This window comes from Geotrypetes seraphini, chromosome 18 (assembly GCF_902459505.1).
Source record: "Geotrypetes seraphini chromosome 18, aGeoSer1.1, whole genome shotgun sequence".
NCBI classification, from domain to species: Eukaryota; Metazoa; Chordata; class Amphibia; order Gymnophiona; family Dermophiidae; genus Geotrypetes; species Geotrypetes seraphini.
Window position 1 is genome coordinate 9,487,168 of NC_047101.1, and position 23,800 is coordinate 9,510,967.

Genomic DNA, 23,800 nt, shown 5'->3' on the forward strand with positions numbered 1-23,800 from the left:
ATAAAAGGCCACAGGATCTTTGCTTACTGCTTTATAGCTTCCTGTGTTTTATTTTCACGAGCTTCTCGGAGCCGATGCCTTTGTGATCTCTCGGGTTTGTTACCATTCCAGTCATCTAGTCTTTGAATAATCCAGCTCCATTGTCACAGCCAACTCTGCTGGCATGCAGTTTCAATTTTCCCCGGTTTGGCTACCATGCTTATAATCATGCAAATGAAAAACTCTGAATCATACTGAACTGTGTTTATTTAAAGAGTGTTAGTAGCTGCTTTTGTAAGGGACTAAAAGCAAGTTTACTTTGCATAAAAGGAGTGCTGTTGGAACTTATGTTTAATTTGAAGTGCTTGCCTTTTCCATGTCATGTCCCTGTGATAGAAATGTAGTTGTTAATAACCGTAACATGAAAGAGGTTTATGACCAAGGGAGTTAGGAGTTCAGATCTCTGGAGGAGAGATGGGGAAAGGATGCATTTTTATCTTTCCTGAACAAAACAGAGATTAACAGACTGAGTCCATACATGATGTTTAGCGGGACCATACATCCTGTTTTGAATGGGACCATCCCATTTTTAGGTAGCCTGTCCCGCTGTCCCCAAGCACAGCTTCGGGACGCCGAAATGTCCCGTGTCCTGTTTTCAGAGGCCCACTGAAGAAACAAGTACCGTAGCGAATGCAGCCCCCCCCCCGGTACCTTTTTTGAATCCTGGTGGCTGCCTCCTGTCCTGATGTCTTCCAGCGGCGGCAGCGCGGCACGCCTGTCTGTTCCCGTGCTGCTCACTGAATCGCTGTCGTCAGTTCTCCCCAAGTCCTGCGAGAATCGACAGCAGCCATTCAGTGAGAGGCGCACGAAAAGCTCACGCCTGCCTTGTGCGTTACTCTACCACTGCCGGAAAACATCAGGATAGGAAGCAGCCGCCGGGATTAAAAAAAGGTACCGGGGGGGGGGGGGGGGATCTGTCCCGTTTTGAGGAAAAAAATAAGTGATCCCGTTAATCATGCTCCATATCTGACCCTATTCAAATCCAGGGTAAAAGCCCACATTTTTAAGACTGCTTTTAACCCCTTATTCAGCTGTTCAATACCCCTGCTGTCAGTGGCGTAGCAAGGGCAAGAGAGGTACCTGGGACTTGTGGCGTCCCTCCCCCCACCCTCTTCTCCTTCTCCACCCCCTCCTACCGTGTATGCGCACGCCCCTTCCCTTCCCCCATACCTCTAATGTTCCTGGCACAAGCAGCAACCCCAACCTGCTGCTCGCGCCTGCGTTGGCTCTTCCTCTGACACCACTTCCTAGGCATAGGAACAGGAAGTGACATAAGAGGAAGAGCCAACGCTGGCACAAACAGCAGGTTGGGGTTGCTTCTCATGCCGGGAATGTTAAAGAAGTATGGGGAAGGGAAGGGGCCACATGCATGGTAGTGGGAGGGTAGGTGGGGATGGAGAGGAGGATGGGTACCGGCGCCCCCACCAAGACAGCAGCCACGGCAGACCGCCTCCCCCCATACTACGCCACTGCCTGTGAAGACGCAGGAGGATTGCGAAGATCTGCAACGTGACATAAACACGCTTGAGAAATGGGCTGCGACCTGGCAAATGAGGTTCAACGTGGATAAGTGTAAGGTGATGCACGTCGGTAACAAAAATCTTATACACGAATACAGGATGTCTGGGGCACTTTGTACGGGTTTTGAAAAGCTATTTCAGGTAGGGACAAGAGCAGACATCTGGGTGGGGGAGAGGGGGGGGGGTTCTAGATTTTCCGAAAGGAAAATCTGGCAATCAAGGCTTATCTGCTGAGAAAAATAGTGCTCTGCTTACCTGGAGAAGCTTGAAGGAATCACTAGCAATGAACTTGAAACTGTGTTAACTACAGCAGGTTTTCTCTAAAGCAGTGGCTCTTAAACCTGTCCTGGTGGACCCCCCCCAGCCAGTTGGGTTTTTGAATTATCCCTAATGAGGGTAGATTTGCATGCCTGTCACCTCACTTAAATAATCTCTTCCTCCCCAAAACACCAACCAAGTATTCAGATCCCTGAAATGTAACGTAATCTTATTTGTACTCTAACTGTAATCTATTTGTTATATCACACAGTAACGTACAGTCAATTTAATATCCAATTTGCAAGTTCTTCCGGAATTAATCCAGGTACCTCTCCTCCCTTGTAACCAAAAAAAACCAAAACAAATCCCAAAACTGTTGTAACTTCACTGGAAATGTCCAGTTAGCTCTTTTGTAATCCGCCTTGAACTGCAAGGTATAGGCGGAATAGAAGTCCCTAATGTAATGTAAATTTTCCTCATGTATATTCATTAGGAATATCTTGAAACCCTGACTGACTGGGGGGTCCCCTAGGACAGGTTTAAAACTCACTGCTCTAAGATATAGGCGTGCAAGATTCATCTTTAGGTTCCGCCTGCCCTTTGCAGAGTTTTTCCTTTTCTTTCAAGAGAGGTTTGAAAGGAAGTGTGAAAGCAAATTTCTAGAATGCTCCAGCTGCCAACAGATCCTAGATCTTGCATGCAACAACTTGAGTGGCACTTGAAGAAATACTGTGTTGCTGATATTAAAGAATGAGTATTAGGGGCAGCAATGAAGTTCTTGGCAAATGAGGATCAAAAAGAATTGTACAGTGGGGGGAAAAAAAGGAGAGATCTTCACTTGCTGTAGCCAGAAGGATGTGTGAGGTTATATACAAAGGTTCCACGTCAAATACAAGAAAAAGACTAAACTAAACTAAACCTTAAGTTTGTATACCGCATCATCTCCACAATCGTAGAGCTCGGCAATGTTTACAGGAACTGGTATAAAGAAGGTTTAACAGGAACTTAGTATAAAGATGGAACACCATAGAGGAAAGGAAATATTATATTTTTGAGAACAGCCAGGTTTTCAGATGTTTTCGGAATAGTTGGAAGGAGCCCAGATTCCGAAGTCGGGTAGTAAGGTTATTCCAAAGCTCTGTAATTCTGAAGGAGAGAGATCTCCCTAATTTTCCTGCATGGAAGACGCCTTTAAACGAGGGGAAGGATAGTTTGAATCTTTGGGTGGATCTGGTGGTATCAGGACTCAAGGAATTCCAAGATAGTGGAATTAGGGGAGGAAGGATGCCTTGTAGGATCTTAAATGTTAGGCTGGCACATTTAAAGTAAACCTTGGAAATTACTGGAAGCCAGTGAAGTTTGGACAGAAGCGGGGAGACATGGTCAAATTTACTTTTTACGAAGATTAGCTTAGCCGCAGTGTTCTGAATCCGCTGAAGTCTTTGAAGGCTTTTCTTGGTTAGACTTAGTTAGACTTAAGTTAGACTCTTGTAATGAGTGCAGTAACTAAGCGCATTAGAAGTAAGAACCTTTGTATGTTACCTACCATTGGTGGTCTCCTGATGAAAGCACCGTAGCTGAAACACGGCTCATGTCGAGTCCATATTCTACTTTGTTTTTGCTATATATGTTTTTACGATCGGTTGCCCATCTCCTACCGTATCACCTATAAAATACTGCTATTAACATTCAAAACTAGACAAACAGGGAAGCCTGAATTTATAGACAGACTTCTAATACCCCTTACTTCTTCGTTCGGTCATCTAATCAAAATCTGCTAACAATTCCATCATTAAAAATTATTAATACTATGCACAATAATATTTTCTCTGTTACCGCCCCCACACTCTGGAATTCAACACCGGCTTACCTGTGAGAGATCCACACGTTAGATAATTTCAAGACCAGCTTAAAAACAATACTTTTTAAAGATGCCTTTGCAGTATGATTGACCTTTTAAAGACAACTTAACTGATCATTAGCCCAGTCTCCGTGGCAATTATAGCAACTCAGAAAATGGAATTTATTTTTTTTTTTTTTACCCCTTATCTCTTGTTTCTTTTCTTAATTGTTCTTTCCTTTCAACTTATTCTAGTTCTACCTTTTTCCTTTCATGTCAGTTGGTTTGTGACATTTTGTACTCGTCTTTATGGAATATTAATTAGCTTTTAATTTTAACTTGTCCATATCACCCTATTTTTGCTTTTTATTGTAAAGCTGCTTTGTAATTTTGAAAATGGCAGGATAACAAATTTTTAATAAACTTGAAACATGAAAGTGGGGTTGAAGATCAGGTGCATTCTGCTTCTTTCTTTTGGACTCATTATTAGCCGCGCAGAGGCGACCGTCTCTTCCTTTGACTACGATCTAGTGCAGTGGTTCCCAATCCTGTCCTGGAGGACCACCAGGCCAGTCGGGTTTTCAGGATAACCCTAATGAATATGCATGAGAGAGATCTGCATATAATGGAGGTGCCAGGAATGCAAATCTGCTCCATGCATATTCATTAGGGCTATCCTGAAAACCCTCCAGGACAGGGTTGGGAACCACTGATCTAGTGCATCAAGACATCAATAATTACCTATGGACAAGTGGGCTAAGCTAAGAGCCAATGATTATCACAGATTTTTGCTTGTGATTGAATGGGCTTTCCTCACTGGCCACATGGACAACTGGGCCAACCACCTCAGGTGTGAAAAATGGATTTGCCCACTTGAACTTAAGACCATCTATATATAAAAAGTCATGTTTGATGCCTTAACTCTCTAAATTATAATCGTATACCTTTTCTGTAGTGCAAATGGTCTAAATATTGATGCAATACCTTTAAAATAACAAAACACTCTGATCTGAAGTGAGGAATTAATTGACAGTCATTTGGCGTGCAGGCATTCCTTCAGGGGATCAAAGCAGCTACAGTGCAAAAAAATCAGGGCACAACTCATTAGCTGTCCCAGATGCTGGAGTTTGGCTAGAAGATTGTCTGTAAATTTTTTTTTTTTTTAATGTTATGTATGCAGAAGAAATACATAACTTTGAAAGGCACCTCAGAACTTGTATGGCGGTACTGCATAATTCCAGGTTAAATTCAGTTAATTTTGTTTTTTGTTGATAGTGAAACATTGCTTTATTTTGGGATAAGTGTTTCACAAACCGTTAAGAATTTGCCATTTTCTACCTGCCCTGAGGGTTAAAATCATTCTCCATTTATTGATAAGCTATTGCCAATCCTCAAAGGGGAGAAAAAAGTTGGTCTTTCCCTCAGAATGGCCTCCAACCCCAATTAAATATAATCTTTGATCACACCATGAGAATGTTCCTCCATATTGGTATTCATTATGGATCAGAGAGGCTTTTTATAGCAGAGTAGTTGATAGTTTAATAACATTCATATCCTCCAACTCCTTTCCTAATTGGGAGGCCTAGAATGTATGTGGGATGTCTGTGTTGCAAAATAATCTGTGGTAGGCCCTGACAGAGATAAATCATGGTTTTATTATCAGCTGAGGGAAGAGAAATTACAGCTGAAAGTCTTTTATAATATAAAGGAAATTTCAAACAGTTTACACTATTATCAGCGGTATTATGAAGCCTAGTGGGAGGCAATTTGTTACTTAGAGGAAAACCCTATTCCCTTTAGGCCTCATGCGATACGATATCTGCTCTGTAGATTCCAGTTATGAAATTCTTTAACTGTTTCCTTTTTCAGCCCTCACAGTTTCTGAGGTTAGGGATGGCAGTATTGCAGATTGCTTATATGCACATATATGCTATTAAAATAGTCTGTTTATGTCAGGCCTATGATTTAATTGTAGCTGCTTTGTGGAGGACCTGGGTTTGATTCCCACTTTTGAGGTCCTCCATTCCATAAATTATCTGGGGATACTGCTGCAGTATTCCCAGCCCCGGTGGGAGGGAGTTAAAGTCATTTGCATTGAGCTAAAATGGGATTCTGTACAGCGCTACATATGCCTGGTAGCGCTATAGAAATAATTCCTAGTAGTGTGAAGAGTTTCAGTCTGGGAAGCAGAGCCGAGATTGTGATGTCATAATGCCTCATTCCACCAATAAGAGCCAGCCTCATCAATGATGTCAACAATGGCTTGATTGTCCTGTACTCCCCTCTGCCTTCCAACCCAGCCAGCTGATTAACCCTTCCCTTAACTCTATCCATGACATCCTGTTTAGAAATAATTCATAGTAGTAGGAGGAGGAGGAGGAGGAGGAAAAGCAATACAGCAATAGAACATATTCTTATGGTGACTCCTATGGTCATATTTATGACCCAGTACATGGTTCTCATCTTAAAGCTGTCGCAGCAGCGATACAGGATTAAACTGGATTAGAAAGAGATCCCTGCATAGTTGAAAACAAAGGTTCCTGATGCCAGGATCCCAGACCTGGTTCCACCTGAGCTAGAAAGCCCCAAAGGAACTGGAAGAAGCTGCCACCTCAAAAGACCTCATACTTCCTACACACCGTTTTGACGCAAGTTTCTTGAAACACTTTTACACCGCTAATGAATCAACATATTTTGTACTGATTACATGCATCAGTTTAAAAATGGATGTTTTCCATGTTAACAATACCTTTCTTATTTAATTTACGGGGAGTGTGTGGCGCAGTGGTTAAAGGTATAGCCTCAGCACCCTGGGGTTGTGGGTTCAAACCCACGCTGCTCCTTGTGACCCTGGGCAAGTCACTTAATCCCCCCATTGCCCTAGGTAGATTGTGAGCCCACCAGGACAGACGGGGAAAAACGCTTGAGTACCTGAATAAATTCATGTAAACCGTTCTGAACTCCCCTGGGAGAACGGTAGAGAAAATTGAATAAATTAAAAAAAATAAATAAATAAAATTTAGTAGTGTGTCAGATTCTTCCCCAGCTCAAGTTGAACTCTGCACACTACAAGACAAATCGGGAAAGTGTTTACTGACCTGCTGGGAAAACGACATCGTTTCAATATTTTCCCTCCTTTAAAATATTCATTCCTGTGCAAAAAAAGTTATACAGAGAGATTAGCATTGCCTTCTGATTTACAGACTGGGCATCAATTTTGTTTGTAGAAACTATGCAATGACAATATAGAGTACAACACAAGGCCTTACACTGAAAGTCAACAAAGACACAGTGTGCTCAGTTCTGAAACCACACATTAGTCCAAAAGGTGGCACTCTAGTTTTTTTTCTAGTTTTGATGAATTGAAATTCTTTTTTTTTCTGAATCATCTACTTTTCTTATCATATATAACTCTTAAAATCTTACCATATTTGTCTATGTTATTCTAAGACTAAGCATTTTTAGTTATGCCTGTATATGTTTCTGAGTATTTTGAAGTGCATTATTTTGAAGAACAAATTACTGGAAAAACCCATGAACTGGAAAATAAAGTATCTGTAGATTAATATCCAAAATGTTATTGAAAGTACATGAAATAGCTTAAAAAAAAAAAATCATCAACAGGACATATTTGCTATCTTATGATTGTGTCTGAAAGTACAGAGGGACATTTTTAGGTGTCTCAGCATCTTTCCTGTGTAAATCCAGTACAAAGAGGGAAAGAGATTCTCTCTTAAAGGCAGACTGCTTTAGTAGAAAAACCTAAAGCTGAACAGCAGTAGCCATTTTCCATTCAGTCCTATTCATTCACATTGGTAGTCTCTTCCTCTCTCTTACAGCTCCTCTCTGTCCTAAGCCACTTGTATTCAGATGCCTCCACTGGGAGGCTGTTTCATGGGTCTTCCATTCTTTCAGGGGGGAGGGGGAGGAACCCCAACCCAACCCAGAGGCCCTTTTACTAAAGATGTCATTTTATGTAAGGATTTGATATGTAAATTGTATTTTATATGTTTATGTAAAGATTATGTATGAACTGAATCTCATTCTTAGAGAAACAGGAAATGACAAAGCGAAGACAACTCTGGTGTCCAACCATCTTTATTGTATCTCAGGACTCAACACAATCGTGTTTTGGCCCAACTGGGCCTGCCTCAGGAGTCAAAAGTTTTTTTTCAACGTATACACTTTCACCAATGGAACACCTATATGCAGTCCTTTGAAATATAGTTCCGCAATCTGTCCCTAGTGGTAATCTTGTGCTACTACCACTAGGAGTCTTGTTTCCTTCTGTAGCAAATCAAGGAGCCTTAAAATTCACCTTTTACCGCACCTTCATAACTTCCCCCCCCATATATTTTTACAATTTCAATATCCAGTGAGGCACGGGGATATGTTCAACATGTTTGCAGAGGACATACAACTTCTGTAGTGCTAGGGATCAATAGCTAAATGTTAGGGACAAACTTCAGCTTGGTCTCTAGAAATATGTGCATATTTATTTCTGGATGGATCCCTGTCTCTTTTGAGCATAGCAAACAATGCAGAAATCAATAGATGGAAGGATCCACCAGCTTGCACATGAGCAACAACAATTGAAGAAATCACCGAAAACTGCATTTTATCGCAGACGGAAGAACCTGACTTTTTGGGATAGGCAGTGCCATGTAGTTATTTAATTTGCATGTGTGCTTGAAGGCTAATAAGGGTTAAAGAGTTTCTGTTATTCGGATTACTTTGTTTTATTCCTTTGCGGAGGGCGAAGTTGTAGCACAGTGCAAAGGTGACTGGGCTAACATAAATACAGAAGATGACTTGACTGCTGATAGCATTAGGGGACCTCCCATGCTGACCTTCTGGAATTAAATCACGTTAACAGCTGCTTCACAGAGCAGTTTGAACTAGTACAGGGCTCTGATGAATTTGCTTCCAGCAGTTAATGCAAGCTCTGCTTGGCATTTTCGTACTGTGCCTCAAGTCAGTGGCTTAGAGAGGGTGAGAGGCGCCCGGGGTGGTGAGGCCCCTTCCCTCTTCTCGGTCTCCACGCTCCTTCCCTGCACCCCTCTTCCCTTTCCCCATACCTCTAGTTGAAGTTGTTGCTCGTGGCGGTCAACCATGTGCTCCTCGCAACCCCATCGACTCTCCCGATGATGTCATTTCCTATGCATGGCACTTGGAAGTGACATCAGCGGAAGAGCCGATGGGGATGCGAGGAGCACATAGTTGACCACCTGCGAGCAACTACTTCAACTAGAGGGAAGGGAAGGGGATGCATGCGAAGGGAAGAGGGGGGGTGGAAAGGAGGAGGGGTGCTGGTGCCTCTACCAACATGGCGCCCGAGGAGGACCGCCTCCCTTACTATGCCACTGCCTCAAGTTGGGGGTCTTTACTAACATGCAAAACATTTTTGTACTGACCCCATTTTAACAGCTTAGATTGATATGTGGTAAGTGCAAAGGTTGTGGATAGCTGTTGGAGGTATGTTCTCTGTAATTATTGCACTGAAAAATTCTGCTCTTTAGCGCACACTAAAGCGACTTGAAGACGCATCTATTTTTACAGGCTTTTTCCTCAAATTGAGACAGGTAGTTAATACAGACACGAGTTTGGGGTTTTTTGAATTTTTTTAAATTCTTTCTTAATTTTTAGATTTATTAACTGCCTTTTCATAAAGAGATTCACCCAAAGTGATTTACAATACATTGAATAATAATCAGGTTCTCTTCTATCTATAAAAGTTCATTATACACAGCCTAGCTACCTGATACCATTCTATATACAGGTATTTTGACCCAAAAGGTAGATAAAAAAGAAAGGCTATGACCTAAAATGATCTCCGGGAAAATCCTTCATTTAAAACTCCCAGGGAAAACCTAGTGCAGTACAAAGAAAAGAAAACTTCAGAGAAAATCTTGTTGTGACATACAATCCAGAGCTGAAAAAACCTGATAAAAATCATGAAAAATCTACAGCCACTGTTCTAAGTGGATGCATTACTAACTTGTATTCTCAGCTCCATCAATGCTGGCTTTTTGATACCACCAAATCTGAAGCAAAAATTAATGAAAAGCAAGCTTCCAACAGTGGCTCAACAAGAAGGGAATGGCACCAGTCAATGCAATACAGAAGACTGCAAATTCGGTCAACACATATCCCAGGACCTCCACAATTACCTGCACATGAAAATCATTCAACATAAAGGATCCTATACATGCTGCATCTCATATTATTCAATGCAGAAAATGTGAAGAAGGGTGGGGAGACAGGAGAGATGCTAAAGCCAAGAATCAACTCACACAGGCATCGCACCAAATACCACAAAATAAATAAAGGGAAAGCACTTTGCAAGACCAGAGCACTGCATAAATGACTTTATAGTTAAGATGAAATATTTTGACACCCACTTGACAGAAGTTAGCAGAGATCTGGGTTTTCTTTCACATTATAAACCATGAAATTATATTGCTTTGTCATCTTCTGTTTCCATCTTTCCATGTCTCTCATCCTCCCCCCCTTTACCTTTCCCTCTTTTCACTGGAATGCTTTTGTTAGGTGCCATCGACTCGTGCTGAAGTTCTAGCAACTTGATGAATTTTGAATCTAAAAAGAAATCGGTTCAATATTAGTCCGGAAAGATCCTCCAGCGTCATCCCCCTGGTTGTTTTCAACGTGTCCAGCAGTCTGATTGCAGGTTGCCGTCTTCGCCTGGTTCCTTCAATCTTCCCAAACATGATGTCCTTTTCCAGTGATCTCTCTCTTCTGATGGTGTGACCAAATTAAGACAAGTCATAACTTCATTATTTGGGCTTCAAGTGGCATAGCCGGTTTTGATCTCTTCCAGAATCGATTTGTTAGCTCTTCTGGCAGTCCACAGAATGCCTAAAATCCTTCTCCAGCACCAATGCTTAAATAAGTCAATCTTCTTTCTGTCTTGTTTCCGTAGTGTCCAGCTTTTGCATCCGTAACTGACCACTGAGAAAATGAGTGCGTGGACAAGTCTGATCTTCGTTTGGAGTGTTAACTCCTTGTCTTATTACTTTGTCAAGAGTCTTCATTGAAGAGCGACCAAGTGCTATTCTGCAGAGTATTTCCTCCCTGCTAGTTGCATCTTTGTTGACGAAAGAGCCCAAGAGACTGAAATCCTTTACAACTTCTATGCTATCAAGCTCAAAATCTTTATCATTTTCCGTGTTCATGATCTTGGTCTTGTTTATATTCAGTTCTAATCCCATGTTATGACTTTTGGCTTTGACTTTTCTCCGTAGTCTTCTTTGCTGCTGGTGATGAGCGTTGTATCATCTGCATAGCGCAGGTTGATTATTTCAGCCACTAACTGAAACCAACACTCTCTTCTTCCAAATTTGTTTTTCTGAATATGGCTTTCACCAACTGAGTTATGTGTTTGGATATTCCCATTTGAACTAGAGTTCTCCATCGTTTATTGTGATCCATACTGTCAAAAGCTTTGCTGAAGTCAATGAAGCAAAAGTATAGGGGGGTCTTTTGTTCATATTGTTCAGACCCAAGAAGAGGGTTTTGGCCATTGAAAACTAATCAAAAATGTATTGTTTAATAAAAAATGTATCATATTTTCTATTTGCTTTGCCTAATTCATTACTTTTTAAAGTGAACTAACATGGCAGCCATACTTCGTTATGTCACCACGGCAACACGCTCATGTGGTAACAGCACACTCTCATGTGCCATTCAGCGCTATATAAGTGAGAAGTAGTTGTAATTCCTATGAGCGTCGGAGATAATACCACATTGGCTGGCGATAAAAAACCCTAATGTGGCTTGATAAAAGGGGGGGGGGGGGGAGAGGGGGTCATTTATATTTTATGATTTTTTTTTTTTTACCTTACTGCTCACGGTGTTGCTGAAATAACATTCCTGCAAACTGACTTAGTCAAACCATTCCACACTTTCTTATGAAATAATATATTTAGAAATTATCCCCCCTTTTACAAAACTGCGCAAGAGGTTTTGTGCGCCAGCCGGTTGCGGAATGCTCTACGCTGCTCCAGTGGTCACAGAGTTCCTATGAGCGTCAGAGCAGCGCAGAGCTTTCAGTGTGCCGGCTGGCGCTAAAAAACCTCTTGTTATTTGGAGTTAGTTCAGGACATCTATTTTTTTGTACCTCATTTACAACTGTGGCGATTAGGTTGGCTATAAAAAGTTTTAAATAAAACCGATGAATAAACATTGGCTTCTGAAAGAGAATTTTCTGAGGCAGCCGAGGCGTACGTGGACCTAAACCAGACAAACCCTTGCGATAGAGACAAAGTGAGAGAGTGTATGCAATTCTGCATAGAAATGACTTAGTTATTTGGACTGGGCTATACTGAAATCCAGGAAAGAATTACAGAATGTACCATGAGATAGCCATCCCACAAGAAATAATGCCTGTCTTTGATGCTTTATGAACCAAATGCATTTTCAATCATGTGCTATTGACGACTGTATGGCCTACACTGACACTTGTGTAATATTTTCCATATAGATTAGACACACTGACGGATTCAGACAGAAATGATTTATGTAGATTCATTTATTTCCTTATGAGCAAAAGAATTTCAAATTAATACCTGCAGGCAATTATATATTTGCCAAAACTATTACATAAGAACAGCCATACTGAGTCAGAACAATGGTCGATCAAGTCCAGTATCCTGTTTCCAACAGTGGCCAACCCAGGTCCCAAGTATCTGGAAGAAACCGAAAGAGTAGCAACATTCCAGAGCTGAGATTGTGATGTCATAATGCCTCATTCCACCAATGCCTAAGAGCCAACCTCATCAGTGATGTCACAATGGCTCGATTGTCCTATACTTGGCTCACATAAGAGCTGTTGTACCGGGACAGACTGAAGGTCCATCAAGTCCAGTATCCTGTTTCCAACAGTGGCCAACCCAGGTCCCAAGTACCTGGAAGAACCCCAAAGAGTAGCAACATTCCACAGCAGAGATTGTGATGTCATAATGCCTCATTCCACCAACGCCTAAGAGCCAAATTCATTGGCGATGACACAATGGTTTAATTGTCCTATACTTGGCTCACATAAGAATAGCCAGACTGAGTCAGACCAATGGTCCATCTAGTTCCAACAGTGGCAAATCCAGGTCACAAATATTTGCCAGAACCCCCAAAGAGAGTAGCAAGATGCCATGCTACGAATCTCATGGCAAACAGTGGCTTCCCTCATAGTTATTTCAATAGCAGACTAAAGACTTTTCCTCCAGGATCTTGTACAAACCTTTTTAAACCCAGACATGTTAACCACTGTTACCACATCCCCTGTTAATGAGTTCCAGGTCTTAACTACTGGCAGACTGAAAAAAATATTTCTTCTTATTTGTTTTAAAGTATTTCCATGTAACTTCATTGAGGATCCCCTAGTATTTGGACTTTTTGAATGAGTAAAATATCAATTCATATTACACAAACTCAGACGAGCGCCAATTCTGTGTACGTGTCCGCCGCCAGCACTCCCAATGACCTCCTCGCGGTCTAATGCGGTCAGCCATAGCGATGTTTCTCTGGTGGTGGGTGAGTGAGGGCGGGAGAGGGGAGTTGCGGCGTGTTTGCTGCCTCTGTCAAATTGGCCACTGCCACAGCTAAGCGCGCATGCACACTCCTACCTGTGGGGACCTACAGCGCACGGAAAACAGAACACGCTGGTATGAGTGCGCATGCGCGCTTAGGGCTTTATTATATTAGACAGTCCCAGTACAGATCCCTGTGGCACACTACTATTTACCCTCCTCCATTGAGAAAAAAAATGGCCATTTAACCGAAGCCTCTTGTTTTCTGTCCAATAACCAATTCCTAATTCACATCAGAATATTGTCTCCTATCCATGACTTTGTAATTTTCTCAGGAGTCTCTCATGAGAAACTTTGTTGAAAGCTTTCTAAATCTACTACATCAACCAGCTCACCTTTATCCTCATGTTTATTCATGCCTTCAAAGAAGTGAAGCAAGACTTTCCTTGGCTGAACCATGCTAACTGATCCATTAATTGCTGGTCTATTTCTTCCATAATTTTATTCTTTATACTAGTTTCCACTATCTTCACAGGCTTACCGATCTGTAATTTCCTGGAACCTTTTTTGAAAATTGGCATTACATTGACCACCCTCCAATGACAGGTTGTAGATCACTAACAGCAGATCAACAATTTCATGTTTGCGTTCTCTCAGTACCCTGGGATGTATACCATCTGGTCCAGGTGATTTATCATTCTTTAACTTGTCAATTTGGCTCAGTAAGTCTTCCAGGATCACCAAGATTTCTTTCGGTCCCCCTGTATTGTTACTCTTAAAAACCATTTCTGGTACAGGTAGATCTTACATCTTCTGTTAAGAACAAAGCAAGAATTCATTTGTTTTTTTTATATAATTTATATTCCGCATATCCTAATCAAGCATTTTTCCCCTATCTGTCCTGGTGGGCTTCCACTCTATCTAATGTACCTGGGGCAATGGGGATTAAGTGACTTGCCCAGGGTCATAAGGAGCAATGTGGGATTCAAACCCACAACCTCAGGTTGCCGAGGCTATAGCTTTAACCACTGCACCACACACACCCATTCAGTTTCTCCTTGAGTTCCCCTTTTGATCTAACGGTCTCACAGATTTCCTGCCAGTTTTCTGCTTCTGATGTACCTGAAAATGTTATTACTGTGAATTTTTGCATCTGTGGCAAGTTTCTCTTTTCTTCATATTCTCTTTTCGTCTTCTTTATCTGTGCTTTGCATCTAATTTGCCGGTTCTTATGTTGCTTCTTGTTTTCTTCATTTGGATCCTTTTTACATTCATTGAAGGATAATCTTTTGACTCTAATAGCCTCTTTCAACTATTATCAGCTATTGATTCCCAAATATGAGGGCATTCACACTTATGTATCCATGGTGATAATTTGTTGCTATGACTCAATGACAGAATATAACGTTCACAAAGATGAATCTTTGCAGCTCATCCAAATTCAGTTTTTGAAGGCTGAAAACAAGCCAGATTTTCAGGATACTCATGACCCTACTGCCAAGTTTTCCAAGTTTATTCGTCATTTGATATACCTAAACTGTTTACAATAATGTAAACTCTTCAAGTTTGCTGCTTCTGTTACAAAGCTGTCTTTGGGATTCTTCCAGTTTACCTAATCTCCCAGTTCTCCCCCAACAAGTCCAACAAGAGCACTCGCAGAACAAACCTATTTAATTACCCCTCCTTGAAATCTTACCAATACAAAAAGTTTCTAGATAGAATGTTATCATTCCAGGCAGCCAGGCTGAACACATGGCTTGAAAAGCCCATACTTGAGGCCACTACATACGCAGACTTTAGAAAATCCCTGAAACTCGACTGTTTAACAAATTCTAAATTCCCATACCCAACTCTTCCTCGCCACGACCCTCTTCCACACCTCGCCCCCAATCCAAGGTTCGAAACTAACTTATACCTTCCACCATGAATCTCATGTACTGACATAATGTCTCTTTACTGTAACCCACCTGCACTCCATGTACTGACAAAACTAATCTTTATTGTAACCCATGTACTGACAAAATGTATCCTTATTGTAACCCACCTATATCCCATGCACTGACAAAATGCACCTTTATAGTAAACCATTTATATTGTAACCCACTTATATCCCATGCACTGACAAAATATATCTTTACTGTAACCCACTTGTATACCATGTACTGACAAAATGTATATTTACTGTAAACCACTTACACCCCATGTACGGACTAAACGTATCTTTATTGTAAACTGTTTGCATCTCATGTACTATCAAAATGTATCTTTATTGTAAACCGCTTCGAACTTCACGGTATAGCGGTATATAAGAAATAATAATATACTTTATATATATATATATATATATATATATATATATATATCTACATATAAAAAATCAGTTAAAAAGAGGAAAGAAAAAATTTTTTTTAAAGGGGAACATGTAAAGACAGAGACCATGAGGAACAATACGGAGGAAAGGGAGCTGGAAAGCAAAAAATACATCGAAGTAAAAAAAAGAGGGAAGGGAAGAGAAAGGGGGTGGGCATACTGAAGACCTCTATTAAATGCTTATTCATTAGGAATATCCTGAAAATCTGGACTGTTTGCTGCCCTCAAGGACTGAACCTGAATTGTTACTAACATTTCTACAATAAAAATATTACAAGACTAGATTACGGTGCAAGTATAAACCCTATTTGAATTTATAATTAGACTAAGAAAGAGATAATGGGTTAGTGACGTGTCCTTAGCAACCTCTGCTATCAGGTAATTATTTGCAATAATGTGGTAGCGTTGCCCTACTGAGATAAGGCTAATGGAAAACTGAGCCTAAAGAAATGTTTATACAAAGAGTAATATTAGAAATCTTTAAAAAAAGTATGGAATAATTGCATGGATTTATAGCATTTTGGCCAACTTCTTGCAGACTTCTTTCCTATAGAGCTATCTCCTCATAACTAAGGATCTAAGCCCCCTGTCTATTCGGTTTCATTGTATAATGAGCCTGGACTCATATCACACAAAGAAAAAAAAACAACAGAACAAGTGCAATAAAAAATCATAACCAAGGAGGAAATTCCCAAAAAATGAAATGTCAAGACAATGCAGAAAATTCAGAAACTCCCAGAAGAAGCAGAAAATCAGTAAATTTTACAATTTCTTTTCAGTTGTAGCTTAACGAGAGCTACATTCAGGTACAGGTGGAGGGGGGCATTCTAAGTGGCCCCCCTGTTAACTCTGTGTTTGCCAGTTGGCACATGGTTGTGTATTGTGCTAGCTGGCTAACACTTCCATGCCCAGTCTCCACCCATGCCACTCCCCCTGAGGGAATAAAACCTGAAAAATGCAGGTACATATGGTTTAACTTGGAGATATAGGTAAACCACCACAAAACCCCTTAACATGGTCATACAGTAGCCTGTTTCTTCATGTAAACTGCTCATTAAGAGCTTAAAGTCCTTTTGTAAAAAGGCCCTTAATTTTGTACCTGAGGTAACAGAGGTTTAAGTTGTTTCATGTGTGTTAAGGGATATTTGTTTTATGTCCCTGAAAATTGCTAAAGTTGAGTCGGACTAATTGGATAGAGGGATAAACTGCTTCCGTGGTTTTGTAAAAGGGGGTAAATGTTATTAAAACATATGTATTTCCCCTATATGGCTCTCTTTCCTATTTTATAATTTAATTCTTTACCTTATTCCTATCGTTCCAGTAGGTCCTGTATGTTTTAATGTATGTTACCCTATTTTATTATGTACAGACCGCTTAGAAGACTGAAAGGCAGTATATAAATTGTTATTAAACTTGAAACTTGATACAAGTTTTTACAAAGAGATCATTAGATACATGGTCCATATGATAATCACATAATTATAATACGTGGGTTATAATATGAAAAGGTATATTTTCTTTGAATACAATGAGGATTTAAAAATATATTTCTTACCATGATCATTATTCAATTACAATGCAGGGAAAAGAACAATTTATTTACCGTGTGACTTAAGTATTTTGAAATTCATTATGTGCAATATTCAATTACAATGCAGAAGTTCCAATTTAAGGTAGATTGTGTTTCCAGTACAATGAGCATTTAAAATCTATTGTATGTGATAATCAGCATCCAATTACATTCTGCTTAAGATACAACTTTAATAAATAAAATACACTGCTAACATTTATCTGTTCTTCTAAGGACCCAGTTGTTTTCTGAGGTGAATGTAGTTTGTAGGTACTGAGGCAGTAACACTACTGGAGTAGAGGCAGGGCCGGATTGAGATGAAAAGAGGCCCTAGGCTATTCCACTTATGAGGCCCTTTCACCTCCCATTTTTAAGTTTGTAAATTACATGAGAGATAATAAAATACATCATTACTGTGATATATATCAATATGTTAAATGAAACATGTTGTTATTGGTACTAAAAAATGTGACACGGATAATAAATAAAAAAAAGTCGAGAACACTTATTTGGACATTTATTCTCAGCACCATATATAGTACTTGTAACAATAACTAATCAAACATAACACACAACATTGCCCCTTCCTATGTCCATAGTGCCCCCAGTGCATCCTTCCTCACCTCACCTCCCCTCCGACGCTCGCCTGTCTCCCATCCCCCTTCCATTGAACACCCCCCCCCCATGCTATCCTGCCTGCCTGCCTTCCATTAAACCCTCCCACCCCCCCTCCGATGCCAGCCTGCCTGCCCCCCCTCCCATGCCAGTCTGGGCCACCCTGTCCTGACGGATCCACGTTTTGCCTCTCTCCCCGCGGGGCTGGGCTTTGCCCAGCTGTTTCCGGACTGACGTCTTTCCCTCCCTGATCCTCCTCCCAGGGCGAGAAAAAGAAAGGGAGAAGCCGAGTCGGCGCCCCGTTGCGGCCGGAGCCGGTTCCGGATTCGAAGCGCAGAATTTCTCCTTATTTTTGGTTCAGTGTTTTAGTGTTCACTGTTTTTAGAATAGTGTAATTTTAATTTTACTAACAATTTGAATGTAGGCCCCTCTTGATCTTGAGGCCCTAGGCTGAAGCCTAGTTAGCCTATAGGAAAATCCGGCCCTGAGTAGAGGGTTGGGGGAAGGTGTAAAGAGATCAGATGGGGGTCTAGGAATATAGAAAGGGCCTTGGCTAGAGACCCACAGATATATAAATTCTTCAGTCCATTACTTTACTGATTGGATGAATTGCAGCACGGAGTGTGCCCTCAGGCATGTTCAGCACAGAAAACCCTGGATGTAGAATTTGTAAGCAGTTATTGGTCTTTTCTAGGGTTATCAGACGTCCGGATTTTCCTGGACAAGTCCTCCTTTTGAGGACATGTCCAGGGGTTTGGATGGCTTTTCAAAACCTGGCACTTTGTCCGTGTTTTGAAAAGCTTCCTGACAAAATCACGTCGTGAAGGGGCATTCGTGCAACGCGGTGATGTCATGCCCACGAGCGCATGATGTCACTGCGTTGCGTCCGCGCATGTGCGGATGCCATCTGGGGGAGGGGCTGGGGCCGGAACAGGGCGTGACAGAGGTGGAATGGGCGGTCATGGGGGACGTGGTCACGGGGCCGGATTTTCCCGAAGGAAAGCATCTGGTAACCCTAGTCTTTTCCAAACTTCTCAAATAAGACATGAGGGCTTGCAGACTTCCTGCTTCTGCTACAATGTAACTCCCACACAAATGATTTACCCCCTTTTACAAAACCATAGCACGTTTTTTAGCGCCGGCTGCACGGTAAGAGCCGATACTTAAATAATTCCTATTGGGGTTGCCATTCAACAAATTACGTATAATTGGAAAAACTGGAGTAGATTAAATTATACTTTCTGGTGGAATTCCTTGTGTCATATTTATAAAATGGAAAGATTTATTGCAATACAGCGAGGATGTTTTAGGAAATTTCAAGATGTGTGGGAGCCATTAACAAAATATTGTACTGATTAGATGACAATTTTTTTTCCCTTAAATTTACAGGTTCAATTATGAGGGGGGGAGGGGGGATAATTTTATTATTACATATTGTACAAGGTATTGATTATATGATTATATAATAGGAAGGGGTGGGAGTTAAGAATATATCATTTGTACTATTGATGATTATTAAGTGATATACTTATTGTTAATCTGTTTTAACATATTGACACACTTATTGTAAGTTCGAAAATAAATAAAGATTTATAAAAAATAATAATTCCTATGAGTGTGGGAGCTGTTAGTGCCACAGCCAGCGCTAAAAAAATGTGCTAGAGTTTTGTAAAAAAAAAAAAAAAAAAGGGGGGGGGTTTGAAGTTAAATTGCTGATGCTTCTAGTACTTTGGGAGGAGGGCGAGGTCAGGTCAGTCCTTTCTGTAAAGAGAGTCAATTAAAGCCCGTATTTATTAAACTAAGGTTAGCACAGCTGCGCTATTTTACCACACAAAAACTTAATGGCCCTCCATTATGATGGGTTAGTGAACCTGGGTTACATTTTGATTTGTATTGGGGCAGTTGGAAAACTTGGGTGTTTCTGGCCTGCTGCTGTCTTTTAAAGGGCTGGATAATGGTACAGACAAATTGTGTTTCCACTCCCTGACTTCATGTTAACGCACCTTTGAAACTTCCTTCACTCTTCCACTCACCCAATCCTTGAAACAACAAAAAAAACATACCTCCAGTGGCTCTAGACACCTCACACTCAGTGGCGTAGCGGGGGGTGAGCGGCCTCCGGGGCGGGGCCGGCGCCCCTCCCCTGCCCACGCGCATCCCTTCTCTGTACCTCGCGTCCTTTTGGGCGATCTCTCTGACGTCTAGGCGCGGGACCAGGAAGTGACGTCAGGGAGCGCGGTGGCTGCTCACGCAGAAGATATAAAGGGACTGGCGCGCGCCAGGGAGACGGAGAGGTGGTGCTCCCCCCCCCCAGGACGCTACTGAAGCTGGTGACCAACGCGCGGCATCTTTGATGTGCATGGTCTGTCCACGAGACAAGGCGAAGGAGGACAAGAGGAGTCCTGCAAAGTTATCCCCCCCCCCCCCCCTGAGGGAGGCAACGGAGCGAAAAAGGCGGGAAATGGGAAATCACGTGACGGGGCTGCAAATCGTCGCCGAGGCTAAGGGAATCGCTTCAGTTTGGAACAGAAGATACCGTAAGTACAAACGGAAGGAGTTAAAAGTGTAAACAGTATCTTTTGAACGAACTGTTTTAAAAATGCATTAGTGAGATGATTGAGAAGGAGTGAAAAAAATAAGCACGTGCTGCTGAAAGAGATGTAAAATATATATACAAAAAAATAAACAAAATGAGTGGTAAAAATGATTTTATAGCTAGTAAATTCTAGGATATGAGGATGTTAGTTAGACAGGTGACCAATAGTCATGTTTTGGTGTGAAATTGTATACAGCAGGGGTCTCAAAGTCCCGCCTTGAGGGCCGCAAGCCAGTCGGGTTTTCAGGATTTCCCCAATGAATATGTATGAGATCTATGTGCATGCATTGCTTTCAATGCATATTCATTGGGGAAATCCTGAAAACCTGACTGGGTTGTGGCCCTCAAAGAGGGACTTTGAGATCCCTGGTATACAGTGACCAGACAAAGAAAGAATGACTTAGGATGGTAGTTACCATAGACGTCAGAACGGGGGTACTTCGCACCGGTTCTGCTCCATGTCCTGCCATACTTCCTCTGGTGGTCCAGAGGTGCAGCAAGGGCAGGAGCAAGCTTTCCATGCTCCTGTGGGTCGGCAGGGGCTGTGCGGCAGTGGCATACCAAGGGGGGGGGGATATCTGCCCCGGGTGCACGCGCCAAGGGGGTGCACAGCTGGCCACAGAAAATGTTGAGGGGGTGAAGCTGAAATGAATCATGTGCAAAGGAGAGAAGGGACCCCAGATATACAGTTTATTGAAGGGACATAGAAAGAGGGAAGATGCCATATGGAAGAGAGAGAGGGTGGGCAGTAGATGGAAGGGGCAGAGAGAGTGTGGGCAGTAGATGGAAGGGGTAGGGAGAGAGGGCAGAAGCTGGGTGGAAGGGGCAAAGAGAGGGCAGATGTTGCATGGAAGGGAGAGAGGAGAGAGCAAAGAGAAGATGATTAAAGCAGAAACGACAAAAGGTAGAAAGATTTTTTTGTTGCTTTACTTAGAATCAAGTAGTATTGTAACTGTATTGATAAAAGTTTATAAACAGGAAATGGAAATAAGGCAATTTTTTGGACTAAACCCCTTTCCTCAGGACAGGATACCATAACAGCAATATACTGTACTGTTCTGAAGATGTGGCCTCTGAAAGCTAATTGAACAATGGATTAGTCCAACAAAATGGTATTTTCTTATTTCTCATTATTTGTTTTATTTTTATTTGTTTATTTGTAAAGTGGTGATTGTTATGTATCAGTTTTTTCAAGTTTACATCTACTGTCTTTATATTTTGCACAGTATTAGGGGAATGTGTCACTGTTTTTGTGGTGTTGTGGTGTTGCATTGTATGCAGAGTCTGGTTTCTTGGCGGTTCAGTTTAACTTTTGTCTACATATTTCTATTTTTAGTTTGTGATTATTCCATATTGGGCAAGGGTGTATCTCTGTTCTGTGTGTATGAAAAGGACATAGTTTTCAGTTGGCATTGACTACAGGATCTGGCAATGACTGTGCGGGATCTGGCTTGCTTAGTTTTACAATGTATGTGAGAAACTACATTGGCTGTCTTTCAAATTTGCTGATAGGAAATATTTACGTGTAGTACGCCTCGTTGATTTTCCATCAGTAAAGGGAGGTGTCTATAAACGTTTCTTTTGTAAAATGTTGGCTTTTCAGGCAGCTCTATGGGAGAAATAAATTTTTCTATCTTATTCAGCCTTTAGAAAAATGTTGAAAACATATCTTTTTGCTAAATATCATGACTAATTTTGGCTCTTAAAATTGTTAGAAATGTATTTTCTGTTACATTTTATGATTGATTGTGATCTGCTGGAGCTTACGGACCCCCCCCAAACAAAAAAGCGTTCCATTGCCTATGGTAATCACAATATAATTTTATAGTGCATGAGGGCAAACCTGGCTAGGATAAAGAGTGGACAGGCAAAAAGAGCAAAACCTCGCCTAAGGGGTATGCTGTAGATAGGCTTACAAAAGGTAAGGAGGACGTCTTTTAAACCAAAGATAAAAGCCCTCTTCCATCAAACTGCGATAGCAGTTTTTAGCGTAGGGAGCCGCGCTGAATGGCCTGCGCGGCTCCCGACGCTCATAGAAACTTGGGAACTAATTAATTAATTGGATAAATAATTTAAAACACTGGGAAACTGTGATTCTCATGTAGTACCACCGCAAGTTCCAGCTTTATTCCTATGGTCTTACATTTCTATATTTTAAATGCACTTCTTCATTCATATAACCCCCCCAACCCCCTTTTTACAAAACTGCAGAAGCGGTTTTTTTAGTGCAGGCTAGCGCGCTGAATTCTTTGTGCTGCTCCCCCGACGCTCAGTTTCGGGAGCTGCACAGAGCATTCAGCGTGCTGGTCTGCGCTGAAAACTGCTTTCGTGGTTTTGTAAAAAGGAGGGATGGGGGAAATACTAAAAGCCTATTGACAGAGCACTGTTACGGGCCACATAGTTCAAATAGATTTGTATGATGTAATTTGAAAGTTAAACAGATGGTATATATGTACTGTATTTTTTTGTGCTCTTATCAGTGGTTAGGGAAAGAGGTGCCAGGCCTGGATTGCCAGGTCCATTTTGTTATTCACTCTGTAACCATAGATAGTATGCTGTCTTTCACTTTCAGCAGCTCGCCCTTGATTCTCACTGTTTCCTCCTATTTCAGACTCCCTAGACTCGCTTCTTCCTTTGTGAAGCAGCCTGGGGACAGTGGGGGGGGGGGGGGGAGGGGGGCATCCAAATTAAAGGCACCATAGGTCATTGCCTTCACACCCAGCAGCTGGCGTTTTCTGCTTGAGTTCTCACCCATCAGGCTTCACAGCAATAAGAAGGCCAAGGGACGAGAGAGTGACCTTCACTTACTCGATTTACCTAGGAATGTGAACTTTGGACACTTTCAGAAAAGGATATTAGGATAATAGGTGTGTTTGATTTCTACCTGAACATCTGTGCACATTACCGTTCAAGTGTCCTAGAACTGCATTATCTTTTACTCATGGATTTTAGAATAAAGGCTGTATCCAAAAGTACATTTTTCAGGCTTTTGATAAACCGTACCTGGTCTTTTTCATTCCTCAGCCTGGTATGTGAAAGTTTACCAAGTTTATTTCAGTTTTGATATCCCTCTCTGTAGCGAACTATCAGAGCAGTGAACATATGCATAAATTCATTGAAAAGGCAGAAAAGAAATCCATTTTCCATAGTAAAGCAGAAAGTAGAAGCATTAAAAAATGCTATATAATCAAATATTTAAAACAAATATTTTAAAGACTCAAGACTCCCAAAAAAGCCCATGAAGAATCAGCCCATGAGGAACATCAAAATATCAAGTTAAGGGCCTTATGTCTTCCAATGTTCATATGTGTACGTAGTCCTGCCAACTGAATGTAATTGTCTCCGCATGTACCGTAATTGCAGAATTCTAAAAAAAAAAATGCTGTGTTATGTATTATCACAGATGTTCTATGATAGCAATGCTATCATAAGCTTCTCTAGAGTTGAGCA

General features: G+C 41.3%; 2 long non-coding RNA genes across 3 annotated transcripts in view; one reads left to right on the forward strand and one right to left on the reverse strand.

The window, feature by feature from the left end:
• The window catches only part of LOC117351555, a 59,928-nt gene extending 40,019 nt beyond the window's left edge, over positions 1-19,909 (reverse strand). The window contains exons 1-2 of the long non-coding RNA XR_004537455.1: positions 19,818-19,909; positions 6,756-6,809 (exon numbers count right to left, since the gene is read on the reverse strand). This is a non-coding gene — a long non-coding RNA (uncharacterized LOC117351555). The remainder of the gene's footprint in view (positions 1-6,755; positions 6,810-19,817) is intronic.
• Positions 19,910-20,070: 161 nt separating this feature from the next.
• Positions 20,071-23,800, forward strand: part of LOC117351496 — an 86,968-nt gene continuing 83,238 nt past the window's right edge. For both annotated transcript variants that reach the window (XR_004537441.1, XR_004537440.1), the window contains exon 1: positions 20,071-20,291. This is a non-coding gene — a long non-coding RNA (uncharacterized LOC117351496). The remainder of the gene's footprint in view (positions 20,292-23,800) is intronic.